Raw genomic sequence first — 8628 nt, 5'->3', positions numbered from 1 at the left:
GCTACAAAATCTATGCATCCTTCATACATCATCTTAATCATAACCATTGTTGATATCACGTAAGTGATGATTTCACTTTTTCATCAATCATTAAAATTTTTAATTTCTCTGCATTTTTTTCTAAATTAAACGCTTCTTGCGACCATTAACCCAACCTTAATGCAAAGACAACCAACTCATTATCAAAATGATCTAAAACTCGTTAATGATAATCCCATAAGATGCACCTGTAATATAAGCTCCTGAATCTTTATCGAACATTTGTTATTTGTCCCACTAACACTTATATCATAACCCATAGGTCTTCCTCCATAATAACAATTTTTTATTAAGTTGAATTGAATATATTTACCTTAGAATTCCTTAATTCATTCTTAAGGAAATTTGTATAACTTTTACATATCCATAGAAATTATTCTCGAACAGTTGAAACATTTTCCATCTTAAATAAGTCTAAATGTCCACCTCGTACAAAAAGAAAACTTGATAAATTTGTAGCAATAGCTTCATAGCAGTTAATGCTAAAATCACACTATCAATCAAATTTACTATTTTTCCTCTCACTAGAACTTGAAACTTTTCATGTCTTGAGAATCAATCTCGATCTATACAATAATTCATTTCAACATGAAATGATATACAATCTATTTTCGTAAATTTACCTTCAAAAGGTAATTCTATCAAGTTTTATGGATTTGATATCTATTCTCAATCCAACTCATAATCATTTGATTCACTAATAACTCAGTTTGCTGTAAACTTTTAGCGGACAACTTATTACCGCTTATTTATTTCATCTTACTCAAATCAACAATATTTTAAACAATTTAATGCTTATCTTAAATATTTCTCACTTATTTAAGCTTACCTGGAGGAACGTTAGAATCATCAGTAGATTTAGAAATCTCCTCTGGATCCTCCCATTTAGAAACTTCGTTAAATGCTAGGGCATTTTTTCCACATAATGAAGGAAAATCCCTAACATCACTCACCCTTCTAAGGCGTGATATTGAAGTCATGTCAGATTCTCTTGGGTCGATTTCAATCTCAACCTTCTTTTCAACATTATCAACTTTCTAACCTTTTTCTTTAATTTCCGAAATCTGAACATAGTCAGAATCATCATACATTAGTAAAGAGTAACTTTACTCCAAATAAGCATCATCACAATATATATACAACTATTAGTAACTTTGACATCCTAGAAGCATGTATACACTTTTTAACTCAAAAAAACTCGGTTTAGTCCTAGAATCGACTAAACCTGGCTCTGATGCCAATAAATATAACACACATAACCCATAAAATTGTACCTATACAGATTATAGATGTCACCTGAATTTCTAAAAACATTTTCCAATTCAAAAGTAATTTAAAATTTATTTTCTTAAACTTGTAAATGATATTATTTAATATATATTAATATAGATTTATGCTATCCTTATTGAAACATAGTAAAACCGTTTAGTTTAACCATTACAAACCAGTTGTTAAAAGAGCAACTAGGACATTAATAATTACATGCCACTAATAAAGTCAAAATTACACTATAGGATGTCTTACTGATATTGTAGTGTATTCCTGGATGTTCGGAGTGCCCTGTACACTTTACTCTATTCTTGGCTTTTTACCTACACGTGAAAATCATCACACGCTAAGTATATACTTAGTGAGGCAATTAAAAACAATAAACAGTGCAATACAACTCATGCATGAAATTTAATGACATAAACAAATGCCATAAAATCATGTTACCTGCATATCCAATATTTTACCATGATCAAAATAATATAAAATTTCTTATTTTACCAATATACTTACCATTTATCCCATAAGCTCATAAGCTTATTTTACCAATATACTTATCATTTATCCCATAAGCTCGTAAGCTTATTTTACCAATATACTTACCATTTATCTCATAAGCTCGTAAGCTTATTTTACCAATATACCATAAACCATAGATAATAGCCCAGTATAAAACTCTAAGGACCCTGGGTACACGAGTCAAATATATGCACCGTAATGCAATCCCGAGTATGACACATAAGGTCGTGTCCACCATCTGTACTAGGTATCCTTAAGTACAATCCCAAATATGACACATAAGGTCGTGTCGACCATATACACTAAGTATCCTTTAGTGTAATCCCGAATATGCAGCCTGTTGCTGGACTCTATGGCATGCCAACTATACCTTGTCCCTCAATGACTTACTTGGGCATATAGTCTATTTTATTCATCCATGGTATCATATAACCATATATTTAACATTGGACACTTCATACCTGAAATAACATTCATGGTAAAATATCACATTATCTATGCTCAATGCATTATAATTTCATATTGTGACATATCAATGTCATATCAAAGTTATAAAATGACATAATATCATGCTGATATAAACAAGGTCGACTTATTACAAGTCTTCCTGATGATGTATAAAAAATCTATGTACAAGATGTATAAAACATCTATGTACAATTTCATGCATGTATTACACTCTCCTTGACACTTTATATATTCCAAAATATGTCCCTCACTATGTTCCACAATAAACCATTTTATACTTGACTTGCTTCAATCACAAATCAATCACGATCTGTATAAATCAAAAATTCATAACGATACATATGTTAGTATTATACTAACATAAACACATCCCAAAACAACTCCATAATATACTTGAAACTCATTTTCTACCAAATATTTAACACTTAATAATTCATTTTAACATTTACACCAACTTTTCCAATTTACACAAAATGATCCTTAACCATTTTATCACTTAGATTCTTAATACCAAAAATTACAGCATTGAAATTATTACCATTCAAATGCTTTTACAAAGGCATAATTACATTTAAGTACCCCAATTATGAGAATGTTGTACTTAAATCACCAATCTTTTTAAACTTCCAAAATAGTCATATTTCACATCTAAACACTCATTTAAATTACAAAACAACATTTTCCAGTGTAGTACATCAACTATTAAACAATTATACAACCATTCATAATTTTTCCAAAATTGTCGAATTGGTTCCCCAACTTTTCAAAAATTACAAAATTGTCCACAAATTTTTCTCAAGCTTGTAGAATATTTCCTACATAATTTCCAGACCTTATACAATTTTTCCATAATTTTTATCACTTAAATACATCATAATCGAATTTTTTATCCTTTAAAACTATGTTTCATGATTTTGCTCGATTTTGATTCGATTCAAGAATGAAATCAACTTTCAATCAACCTTTTAACATCTCTATAATCAAATCCCTAATCAAATCTCACCAGAACACAAATTTCTCCAACTTATAATCTGGCTGAATTTTACCTAATAATTTCTAGAAAGATTGAACATGTTTTAACTATCAATCAAGCTTGAAAATGAATCTACAACCTCTAAATCATCAAGATTTATCATCAATTTCATGAATCCTATCATGAACATAAACCCTTAGATTTGGGATCTTTGAAATCCTGCAAGATTATAAAGAAATATTGGTACCAAATGATAGTGTTTTTCGCGTAGATCACTTTCCTATTTCACGACATAACTCGAATTCCAAAAGAATTGGCTCAAAAATTGAAAATAAAATATTTTCTTACCTTGGAAGCTATCTCACGTCCTTTGCTAAAGAAGATGAACATCTTGGCATGATATTTTAGATTGATATCATGCTTATCATCCTTTAAATTAATGTTAAATTCATTAAATTAGGAAAATACCAATATACCCTTAATGAAACTTCATAGTTACCATAAAACCTAGATACTTATCCTTATCATCTTCCAAATCATATCACATGAACCTTATCTTCATCCATAAGTCAAACATGAAGAAATAATATCTTAGTTTAGCGATTTGCCCTTGCCTTTTTCCAAAAATTACAATTCAGTCACTTTAACCAAATGGTCCAAATTAAACATAAAATTAAATCTTAAAATCCAAATATTTATATTATTTTCCATTTAAAAATGTGAAAAAATATATATTTTCTTTTATTTTTGACGTCAATGAAAACTTTTAAAAATTATCATTTAGTCCCTAAACTTTTTTAAAGTTTATATTTTGATCACTAAACTTTAAAAATTTATATTTTGGTCATTTAATAAATCCATTTATGGAATAACAATCTTTTTGGGAAAATTACCACTTAATTCCTTAAACTTTTCCTAATTTTCTGCTTTGACCATCAAACTTTCAAAATTTTCATTTTGGTCATTATCTAAATTTTTGGAGTAGTACATAAACTATTTATATAATTTCAATATGCATGTTGTTAACACGTGACAATTAATAAACTTGATATAATTAGGGCTCGTCTCCTTGTAAAGTAATATATTCGTGGCGTTGACACTTTTCTTTGTTTTTTTCATTTTGGTCACTACTTGTAAATGATTTATTTCCTTATTTTTTAATTTAATGCAATTTAATCTGGTTCTATTTTTAATTTGTCTAATGTCTTAATTTCAGCATTAACTTTAAAATCTTTTATTCTAGTCAAGCATTAAATTTATAGATTAAATCCCCTAGATTTTAGAATTAATCAATTTGATCACCAAGATTAAAATTTAATGCTTAATTTTTAATTATGCCCTAATTTCAATTTAATTCGATAAATTTATTTCTCCAATCAAATTGTGACACGTGTTGATTATAGGGTTTTTTATTTTAATTTAATTAATTTAATAAAGTTTCAATCCAATCAAAAGGTAACATGTGTCACCTTTTGAATTGAAATGCCAAAAAATGAAGATGAGTTTTGATACCCAAGGGTAACCTGCACATGCCTTAACCACTAAACTAATTCTAAGGCTTGTTATTGAGATAATACATGTGGTATATAACTTGTTCAAGTATAGGAAGAAAAATATTTAAAATAACTTAATTGAATTTGATCCCAAAATAAATTAGTTACCAAGTAAGCCCTAACCAATAAGCTATATCTAATATTTAGGAATCAATTATAATATTATATATATATATATATAATAAAAAATAAAAAATGAATAAGTAAAGGCCAATTGAAAATATGACAATACTTAAATCATTAAAATAAATCTAATAATTTATTTATAATTAGTATAAGATTTTAATATTTTTAAAATAAATTTATTATTTTCATATTTATTTTTAATGATTATATATATAAAATCATTAAAAACTAATTTAATATTCAAATTATAATCATAATAAAAAATATTAAAGATTCAAATTATAAATTTATATTTTTTGATTTTAAATTGTACTCGTGAGTTTGGTATGTTACATAAATTTTTAATTTAATTTTAAATATAATTTCATATATATAATCATTAATAAATAAATATAAAATAAATAACTTTAATTTAAAAATATTAAAATCTTAAATTAATTATAAATAATATATTAGACTTTTTAGCAATTTAAGTGTTATCATATTCTCAATTAGCCTAAATTTAAGTATTCACTAATTTCGATTTAAAGAACAAAAAAGGGGACGAATTGAGAGCTGAAGCGCCTAAGCGGTTCCGTTAGGGGTATTCGACGATTGTTACGGTGGACATGGGGAAGATTTGAAGATTTTTTTTTTCACTTTTGGGAGGAGATTAGGATTTTGAAATTTGAAAACTCCAGCTTAAATGACAAACAAATTAGCGGTTGAAGAGATTTCCTAGGCGTTTTTGAAAAATGAAAAAGGGTTAAATGGGAAACTGCAAAACTTGCGGCGTTTGTAAAAACAAACACAAGAGTCTTTAGCGGTGTTGGTAAACAAAAACGTCACTAAAGTATTAGTATTTAGCGGCGTTTGTAAACAAAACGCTACCAAAATACCAGTCTTTAGTGGCGTCTGTAAACAAAAACGCACTAAAGTACTAGTCTTTAGCAGCGTTTGTATAAAAACGCCACTAAAGTACGAGTCCATAGCGGTGTTTTTCTAAAAACGCCACTAAAGTAAGAGTCTATAGCGGCATTTGTAATAACCGCCGCTAAAGTACTACTCTATTGCAGCGTTTGTTGAATAAACGCCAATATAGATGAATACTATGCGGCGTTTGTATAAAAACGCCGCTAAAGTACTATTCGGTTGCGGCGTTTATTGAAAAACGCCACTACATATGACCCTCTTGCGGCGTTTGTATAAAAACGCCGCTAAAGTACCACTATGTTGGGAGTTCATTGAAAAAATGCCACTATGGATTAACCTATTGCGACATTTGTATAAAAATGCCGCTGAAGTACTGCTCTGTTTCGGCATTTTTTATAAACACCGCTAAAATTACCATTTTGTGGCATTTGGAATGTAAACGCCGCTATGTGTTTAAAGTTAGTGGCGTTTTCTCTCAAAACTCAGCTACAAACGCCGCTGCAGAACAGTTTTGCTGTAGTGTTAAGTTTGTTTTGTGATAATCATTATCAAACATCACTTATTATAACAACTAAAAATTTATTTCCAGATGATTATATATATTAGGTATGATAATAAAGGAGTAATCAGTATAATTTTACATTTGATATCAATATTAAAAGTCGTTATAAAATCTATCGATCAATACAAAAAAAAAATATATGGAATACGATAATAAGATCTGTTATAATCTTTCTCTGGATTGTATTTCAACGCATCTTATTTCACTTGTTTACAACACTTGCTCTTCTTATAAAAGGAATCCTTTAATGGATCATGTTACAAAAGTTGTAAAGAGACGAGTTAGAGTTGGAAGCAAAGACTAAACAGTAGTAGCCTAAGACAAAATGGTCCGATGATGATGGATCATGTTCCATTGAGTGGGCACCCTTTTGACTCAACCATGAATGGCCTTCAATGCTTCGACGTGGCTTCACTTCTTCTTTTAGATTCACTTTCCAACCTTATATCGTATCCATGGAAGATTCAGACTGTCCATCACAACCGTACGTGTGGCAGCCAACCAAACCAAACAAAAACAATCAGCTTTTCAATCATGGATGGATCGAGAAGGTTGGTGGGAACAATCGTATCTGGAAAATTTGAAATTTTCATGTAATTGACTTGTTATTAGGCCAACTATATATATATATATATATATATAATAATTGAAAGATATCAAAGAGTTGATGGACCATTATTTGTCCCTTTGAAACTTGCCCCTAAACAAGAGCCGGTGAATGAATCCCCAACCATTTAAAGCAAGGGAAAGGAGCCCCAAATATTGTCTAGGTCAGTGCCCCTTCATATTAAGGGTATGGGGCTCCTTCATCAGGGTTATGTTTTGGCATTTTTGGCCATGTTTCGGGACCATTGATTCTCATCTATATATGTTGCCCTTTACCATTTCTACGGCTTGAAAATCTTATTCAATAACTTTTTCTAACTCGATCTATAAATTTTTTAATTACAATTTATCTTTTGTGTAATTTAAACAGATATTCATAATCAATGATCAATCGATGGTAAAAGAATTGATCATAAAAAAAGAAGCGAATCCCCCAAAAACCTTTCTCTACCAATTATGAGAGTTTATATATTAATCTTTAGTGTTGGTCTGAAATATAAAATTATAATAATTATTCATATATTGACAGGAGTAGACCTAACTGATATGATCTAATGTCAATTATCTTGCACTATAAAATTCAGTCAAGAAATATATGTAAAGAAATATTAATATTTTAATACAATCATATAAATGTAATTTATTGATCGATTAATCACGATCAAATATTATAAATACCCATTATAAATTTACAATGGAAATCTATAATCTAAAACCCGATAATCATATGAGTCTCGATGCTATCCCTAACTGGAATTGAGACAAAACTCTCAAAACTAATTTTCGACTCATAAGATTAAGCAATATGTATACGTAGAGACTATCACATGAATTGTCATGTCAGTGCTATTAAAATTTTAATATTTTAACGACCCAATGAGTACTTCAAAGAAAAATCAATTTCTTCAAGTTGAGGGCCAAAGTGACAAAAAAGAGAACATTAGGAACTAAATTCATCAATATACCTGCAAATACTCGCATACAATTAACTATTATTTGCAGTGGAAGAAGTTGAAACTGATCAAAGAAATCAGAGTATTCTCTAAAATCTAAATAAGAACAAACCAAGATATTAACCTCGAATTCGTCTTCGTTGGACAAATCCTGTGGTTGAAACTAATAGAAAAAAAATATTCAAACATGAAAGGTAATTGAATATCACAATCCATCAACTTTTAAGTACAGATTAAATCAAATGGTGTAAATGGCGATGGTTTCTGAGACCCTTACACGACAGTCCCTGAATCAATGGAACCCCGACTAAACCAGCTGTCTCGCCTGAGCAGGCAATCCAGGATGATAATGGCTCACCCACTGTAATCAACCTTAGTCTTGAACATATATAAAATGTACACACAAGTTCTGTTAAATTTTTGCCAAGTTTACAAGTGCCCCCGTAAGTAGACAAAGTGCCTACCTTCGTTTTTCTCGACAATACCCCAGCCAGCATAACAGCACAGATATCTTACAACTCTAACCTCAACAATATACTCATCGTATTGACAGTTGTTGCCGGATTGTTCAAGCCTGTTGAGTATAACAGTATGTGTGCTGTCAAATAAACTTCCCAAGCGGTCAATGATCACTCGAGGAAAATAGCA

Source organism: Hibiscus syriacus, unplaced genomic scaffold (genome assembly GCF_006381635.1).
Source record: "Hibiscus syriacus cultivar Baekdansim isolate YM2019G1 unplaced genomic scaffold, ASM638163v2 tig00002799_pilon, whole genome shotgun sequence".
In the NCBI taxonomy this organism is placed as follows: Eukaryota; Viridiplantae; Streptophyta; class Magnoliopsida; order Malvales; family Malvaceae; genus Hibiscus; species Hibiscus syriacus.
This window is presented reverse-complemented; position numbering follows the sequence as displayed.